Source organism: Macaca thibetana, chromosome 2, assembly GCF_024542745.1.
Source record: "Macaca thibetana thibetana isolate TM-01 chromosome 2, ASM2454274v1, whole genome shotgun sequence".
In the NCBI taxonomy this organism is placed as follows: Eukaryota; Metazoa; Chordata; class Mammalia; order Primates; family Cercopithecidae; genus Macaca; species Macaca thibetana.
In genome coordinates this window covers 4,401,736-4,408,904 of record NC_065579.1, presented here as the reverse complement: position 1 = coordinate 4,408,904, position 7,169 = coordinate 4,401,736, and the positions used below count along the sequence as shown (strand labels likewise).

Genomic DNA, 7,169 nt, shown 5'->3' with positions numbered 1-7,169 from the left:
GTGGTAGTTCCTGTGTGCTCATTTCAAGCCACGTTAGAGCCTCCCTAAATGATTATCTTTTTGCTGGAGCAGCAAGAAACAAATGGAGGCACAGGACTGTTGGGCCACCCAGCAAGTAGCATTTGCTGTTCAAGGCAAGAACAATGGCCTCTGCATGTCCATCCCTCGGTCAGGATTCCATCTGAGTGCTGACTGTGGTGGATTCTGAGGGGCCAATCTTACTGAATCCCCTTCACTGATACCACACTTCACGTGTAGCCAGCACTTCCAGATACAGCCTCTTGCTTAATCTCCTACCATCCCATGTAGTCTGCTCAGCTTACAGTAAAGAAAATGGAGGCTGACTGGAGTGAAAGGGTATGTTTAAACTCAGAACTGTCTAGTGATAAAAACCAAAGCTTCAGTTTAGTCTAGTGCTTTTCCCCTAATGCAAGATTAAGCTGTGATACCTTCCTGGAAAAATACTCTTCTCAAAAAATGTTGCCTATCTCCTCCTTTTTGCATTAAAATAAACAAATGAACCCATCCAATCCTGTGCACATCTCTCTTGTTTTGAGGTCACTATGTACTTCAGTATTTTGGGGTGTCAGATAATAACACAAGTGAAGTATAAAACATGGTAGTTAAGGATTTTCAAAAGGAGTGATCAGAATTCACTCCATACATATATTAATGCTCCTTAGTCAATTCCCCTTTAGTTCCACCAAATTTCCATAGAAATCTGTGAAACAGAAAAGAGTAAGAATTATTGAGAGAGAACTGCAACATAACCTGAGTGGGTTTGTCTGGACACTAAAGTCTGCTCTGAGCTTCCAGGTCACTAGGGGAAAGTCAACAAGTATTTATTGGAAGCTACTAAAAAAAATATGATACTCAGTGATTAGTGGAGATTTTCATATAATCTGCAAGGATTTTTATAAGCAAACCATTGTAGATAATAATGAAGCAAGAACTTTTTATTAGAAAACAACTCTCTCGTTGCCAGTATATAAATATATATACACACACACACACAGACGCACAGACACATATATATCCTAAGGCAATTAGAAGCCAAAATGGAATCGGCCTCTTGTATAGTCAACCTTGTGCAACAACAATGCAGGAAGTGGTGAGAAGACAGGGCATATTCTAGTAAGTGGGCTTAATATTTTTAGTGAAATTTACCAAAATTCATAAGGCTGTATTAGTTTATTTTCTGTTGCTATCATTGAATACCTGAGACCGCATCACTTATAAAGAAAAGAAATTTATTTGTTACAATTCTGGAGGCTGGGAAGTCCAAAAGCACGGTGCTGGCCTCTGGTAGGGCCTTCATGCTGTGTAGAAGGCATCACATGGAGAGTGGCCAAGACTATCTCTGTCAGCTCAGGCCTCTCTTCTTCTTCTTATAAAGCCACCAGTCACATCATTGGGGCCCCACTGTGACGACTTTATCTAACCCTAACAACCCCCCAAGGCCCTACTTCTAGTCAACATAAGAATTTGGGGGTTATATTTCCAACACATGAAATTTAGGGAGTGCATTCAAACCATAGCACTGTCTAAGAAATCTAAAATACTCATTTAAAGATGGAAAAGTTGAAGCTAGGAGAAGAGACTTGGCCCAGATATATTTGGATAACTGTAGCTTTAGTATCTATACCAACATTCTTGAGGAACTCATCAAGTATTGACAAAAAAGGTTCTACATGATCCATTGTTTTAAAAAAGAGACAGAGTCTCACAGTGTTGCCCAGGGTGAAGTGCAGTGGCTATTCACAGGCATGATTCTAGCACATTGCAGCCTCCAAGTCCTGGGCTCAAGTGATCCTCTGGCCTCAGACTCCCAAATAGCTGGACTATAGGCACACACCATGTACCCAGCCATGATCCATTTTTATGAATAAAAAACTTGTGGGTTTCACATGAACATTCAAATATTTCACTTGCTAGAAAGATGATGAAGAATTTAGTTTCTTAGCTGTATGAAGGTTTCTGCCCGCCTGGCCTGATTTACTCTGTTAATCTGTCCACTATATGTTTCTTCGCAGATAATATAATGGTGAGAGCCTGCCTCCTTCCCAGATATTAATATATTTTTCTAAATTCTGAATTAACAAGATCCTAAACATAAAGGGATTTGTCAGTAGAATTCGGTTTTTGGTTTGTTAAGGTTTGCAGAGGTTTTTTGGTTTGTTTGTTGTTGCTGTTGTTTAATCCAGGGGTTCTCTTTTTCTCATCTTATTTAACCCTAGATAAGAAGAAGTTAAAAAAAAATCCTGCATACAGCTACTGTCACAAAGCCGGTGAATCAAAAACCTCCCCCAAAGCCTATATCCCTCCTCTGAGTGGTTGGCCTGAATTTCTAGAGTTAAAAGATTTCTTTCTCTGGGTCCTTTGAAATAACCATAATTAACACTTATGTAGAGGCTTATCATACAATGGTATCATATAAAACAGGAGTCAGCAAACTATGTCCTGCAGGAGATTAGCAGTTGCAACAGAGACCATATGTCCCATAAAGCCAAAAATATTTACTGGTTGGCCCCTTACATAAAGTTTGTCATGCCCTGACATTCATGATCACATCGATCCTCAGAAGCACCTACCTAGAAGCCACTTCTTGTTTTGATAGCCACAAAGACTTCAATATGAACAAGTATTCGAGATGACTTCTGAAACACTAGCTGCAAAGGATAACAACTTAGGGGTGGAGGGTGGAAAGGGGCAGGGGACGGTAGAGAGGAGGATTAGAAATTTAACCCCAATAAAGAAAATTAGCCACATGGAGAGAAAACAGAGAAAAAACTCAAAGCTCTCCTACTGAACAGGACGCCCAAATGCCGGACTGTTGTTCCACATGCCTCTCCCCTTTCCCATGTTCCCCCTAAATTTTCTCATGCTTATACAGCGGTGTGTTGAAGCCAGCTTCTGTGCTCATGAGAGGCAACCGTGTGCGTCCTGTTCTGGCTCCACGTTCAGTGACATCACATTGGTGGTTTGACATCAGCCATGATAGAAGTATTTATACCACAAAAATCAGCAAAAGCTACAAATCAGGGCTTTTCTCCCCCGCTCCCTCCCCACAGGGCTGACTGTTAAACATTTCCTACCACACCATGGCAGATACATACATACATACGTACGTACATACATAACATAATTTCAAATAAATGGCACTATGTCATACGTGATATTTCCCTCTTCAGCTGCTGAATGTTGGCTGCAGACAGCTCACAGCTGAGTCTCTCTCCAGGAATTGCCTTAAGCTGAAGGCAACTGCCACACCTCAGGTCTGCTTCCCTCCCTGGGGCAACCTCCTTGCAACTACTCCTCAAGGGCAAGGTAAAGAGTGAAAAGGCCAGACCCATCTCAATGCAGAGCAACTCCAGCTCCAAAGCTCCCCCTGGGTTCAGCTGGGACTTCTGTTGCAATTGCATAAGAGAGAGAGGGAGTGAGAGAGAGACAGAGACAGAGAGAGATAGAGACAGAGAGAGACAGAGAGGAGAGACCATTTGTCCACAACCAACTTCTCTCTTCATCTCGTTTCTTGAGTTACCTATTTCAGTTCATTTTTGATTTGCTTAAGGTTCTTTCTATAGTATTTTTCTCAGATGGGATACTGGATGATACACTTTTTTCTTTTCAGTGACTTTATTTTAATGGGTTTTCAGACTTACAGAAAGGGGCTCTTTAGATGGTACTGTGTCACTGGTCAACCATCTTCACTATGGAGTCCTAGTCACTCTGATTTTGTTTTGTAGATCATGAGGATTCATTCAAATCGTCTCCTCTACTGTTCCTTCATAATAGGTTACGTGGTCTGAAAGTACATCCCTCCTTCTCTAGTACATTGTATTAAAAGAGGTTGCTGCTGCTTCTCCATTGTCATTAATCTTTTCATCTTCTTATTCCTTTTAGCAAAGTCGGGGCATAACGTATTATCTTCTATGCCTGGGGATGGGAAAATGCAGGCAGGTAACAAGAAGAGAGAAATCATCCTCCTGTGAGTGGTAGGCACCCAGGCCTGACCTGCATGAAACTGCAGGCGTACCCAGCCCTTTGTGTCTGCTGAGAGACATCTGCCATGGACCACACAGCACCTGACACCAGAGGCTTGCATCGAAAAGGCCTCAACAGAAACAGGAATGGAACATGAATTCACAGCTTTCGGCTGAACAGCTCTTGCAGCAATTCTTGCCCATGATGCCAACATGGTTCCCCGCGCTGAAATTATCACTTCAACTGTATTAGTCTCTTCTGTTCTTTCATTCGTCTCATAACTTTTCTGAAGCCCCTTGCTCTCTCGGTCACTGCCTTGTGTTTCCTCGAACATCGCTGTAATCTGGTCTCTTGTGGCGTTTCAGGCATATCTTGCTGTTGTTCAGGATAAGCATGCCTGCGGAGCCTCAGATAAACTTCTATTTTCTTGCCATTGGTACTCAAACCAAGTTGTTGACACCAGTCCCGCGAAGTGTCCCGACACACCTTACTAATGGGAGGCAAAGTGGCCGGCAAGGGAAGGGCTGGTATTTTGCATCCAGCCTTTGGCGGAGCTGTAAATTGTTCATTTGTTTGAAGTAGATGACCTTGATTGTATTTCTTAGGCTTCTCCAGTGTGACAGTAGAAGTTGAAGAAACACTTGGGTTCCGTTGGTTCCATATTTGGGTCATCTTTAACTGGCACCCATGTCAAAATCACACTTTCCTCATCAGCTACTTCCCCCCTCAAAGAAATTCTTCTTGCTGCTATCCAGATTTGAGTCTGACATATTCTGCAACACCCCTGTCTTGTCCATTCGGTGATACGATTTTTAAAAATCAGTCTGTGTGTGATGGCTCATGCCTGTAATCCCAGCACTCTGGGAGACCCAGGCAGGTGGATTGCTTGAGTCCAGGAGTTCAAGACCAGCTTGGGAAACATGGCAAGACCCCCGTCTCTACCAAAAAAATACAAAACGTAGGCAGGCGTTGTGGCACGTGCCTGTAATCTCACCTACTCGGGAGGGTGTAACTTTTTTTTTTTTAAACCCTGGCCAGCAAAAGGTATTTCAGCTGACTCAAGTATTTTGTAGATATCGTTCCCCTCTCTCCAGCTTCCCATTATTGTAGGTGAGAAGCGTGACACTGTCTCTTTTCTGTTTCTTGGTAATTAATGTTTTTTTCTTTGTAGTAAAGGGTGTAAAAGTTTCTCTTTTTACCTGCTCTTCAAGAATTTAATTTGGATGGGTTTAGGTATGTGACTTTCAGGAACCCCACGAGTTCTTCTTAAACCTCTGACCCAAGTCTTTTTCACTCAAAGAAGTTACCTTCTATCATTTGTTTAATGATTCTCTCTTTCCTGTGTTCATTTTTCTCTTTCTCTTATAACTCCTATTAGGTCTACTGGATCGAGCCTCCTAGTCTCCTCTTTTGCCCTTATGATTTCCATCTCTGTGTTTTTGTTCTGTATTTGGGATATTCTTGCACTTGGCCTTCTCAGTCTGCTTTAATGTGTCCAATGAGTATTTTAGTCAAAGCTCCAGGAAGTCTGTGTTTCTTTGTTTTTGTTTGTTTGTTTGTTTGGGATACTGCGGTTGAATGTCCTTCTTACACTTCTGCCCCGGCTGTCTAATCCGGCAGTGTGATTTCCATGAAGGGCCGTTCGGCGGATGCTTCCTCTCCCTCTCTCTGCCCACTGAGGCCCTGTAGGTGCAGAGTTGTTTTTTTATATCTGTTCTTTGAAGTTCAAGGCCAGCTTCTGGGGGTTCTTTCAGTGATCACAGTCCTGTGAGTGGTGGGAGGGACGGCCCCTGTGGGACATCAGTGTAGCTGGATATAAGGGGTCAGTCCCAATTAAGGCATGGGAAGGAAGGAGGCCTCTCAGTCCCACCACGTCCCCATGTTCAGCTTCTCCTCAGCAACCTGGGACCAGGAAAGCCCATTCATGAATGTCAAGGTAGCCCTTTCCATGGGTCCACGAGTCTAAAGGAACCAAGCGCAGGGCTCTCCACAATTACAGCCTCTCCCCAAGCTTTCCACCCACTGATCCACAGGGGAGAAATCTCCTCCTCGGCTCTCTTCACCAGGTCAGAATTTGAGTAGAGGGCAGACAGGGCACCATCTAATGAAAATCTCTATCTCACCTCAACCCTTTCAAAGAAATCCAGGACACTCTGGATCTACGGTCCCTGGCGAATGCCTCCTTAACTTCTGAGATGGTTTAACTCTTTGTTCTCCACATCTGATTTCTTTGGATGAGTCCTTCAAAGTTATGTGCATCAATGACAGATCCTTGAATAAGTAGATTCACTTTAAAATTGTGTTCATTGGGGAAAAAAACTGGGTGAAAAGGGCGAGATTACAAAGCGTGTGTGTGTGTGTGTGTGTGTGTCTATCCCCCACACACGGATATATCACATATACGTAGAAAAGTGTTGGCATGGACAAACACCACATTGTCACCTGTAGATGATGAAGTTATAAGTACTTTTATTGTCCGCCTTTTTCTTATCTAACTTGTGTACTATTTCTTGTTTATGAAACATAAAAGAGCCGGTTCAATTGTTGATTCAGCAAAATGCATTATAAAATGTCATTTGACTTTCACAGGTATTTTCAGAGGGTGTGAGGAGCGAGATGGCAAACAACCCTCCACCTCTCCGTCTCAATGTCTGTCAGTGAGAGCCCACCTTGAGAGCCCCATGCTCTCAGCAGGCTCGCCGGGCTGTTGGTAACCTATAGAGAAAAGGAGGACCACAGGCAGTAGCTTCCTGCCCAGAGTCACCCAGGACAGCCCCCGCCCAAAGACGGACCCCAGCCTGGAATTGGCTCCAGAAGCAAAGGTTAGACCCCTCTGACTTCCCAGGTGTCCCCAGTTGTCTAGTCCTGGCTCATAGAGGCCGGACAGTCTTTCAGAGCAGAGCCATTTCCAGGTGCCCACTGAGTCTCCAGCACCAGGCGCCGGCACTTAGCAGCCACTCGGGAAACTGGTTGAATGAATGATCTCACGGCCTCTCAGTTCACTTGATAAAATCAGACATATTAGTAGCTGTCATTGCTTACTCTTTGGATTTGCAATTCCCTCTAGGTGAGGGGTCAAAATTTGAGTTGTATAGGAAGATTTCAGCTCAACAAAAGGATTCACACTTTAATTTGTATAGGAAGATTTTAGCTCCTGCTGGTTCACACAAGAGGCTTCCTTTCAA

General features: G+C 43.4%; 1 pseudogene; it reads right to left on the bottom strand.

Annotated features, from left to right (window-relative positions):
• Positions 1-3,796: 3,796 nt before the first annotated feature.
• On the bottom strand, positions 3,797-4,754 carry LOC126947849 (developmental pluripotency-associated protein 2-like; annotated as a pseudogene).
• Positions 4,755-7,169: the final 2,415 nt, after the last annotated feature.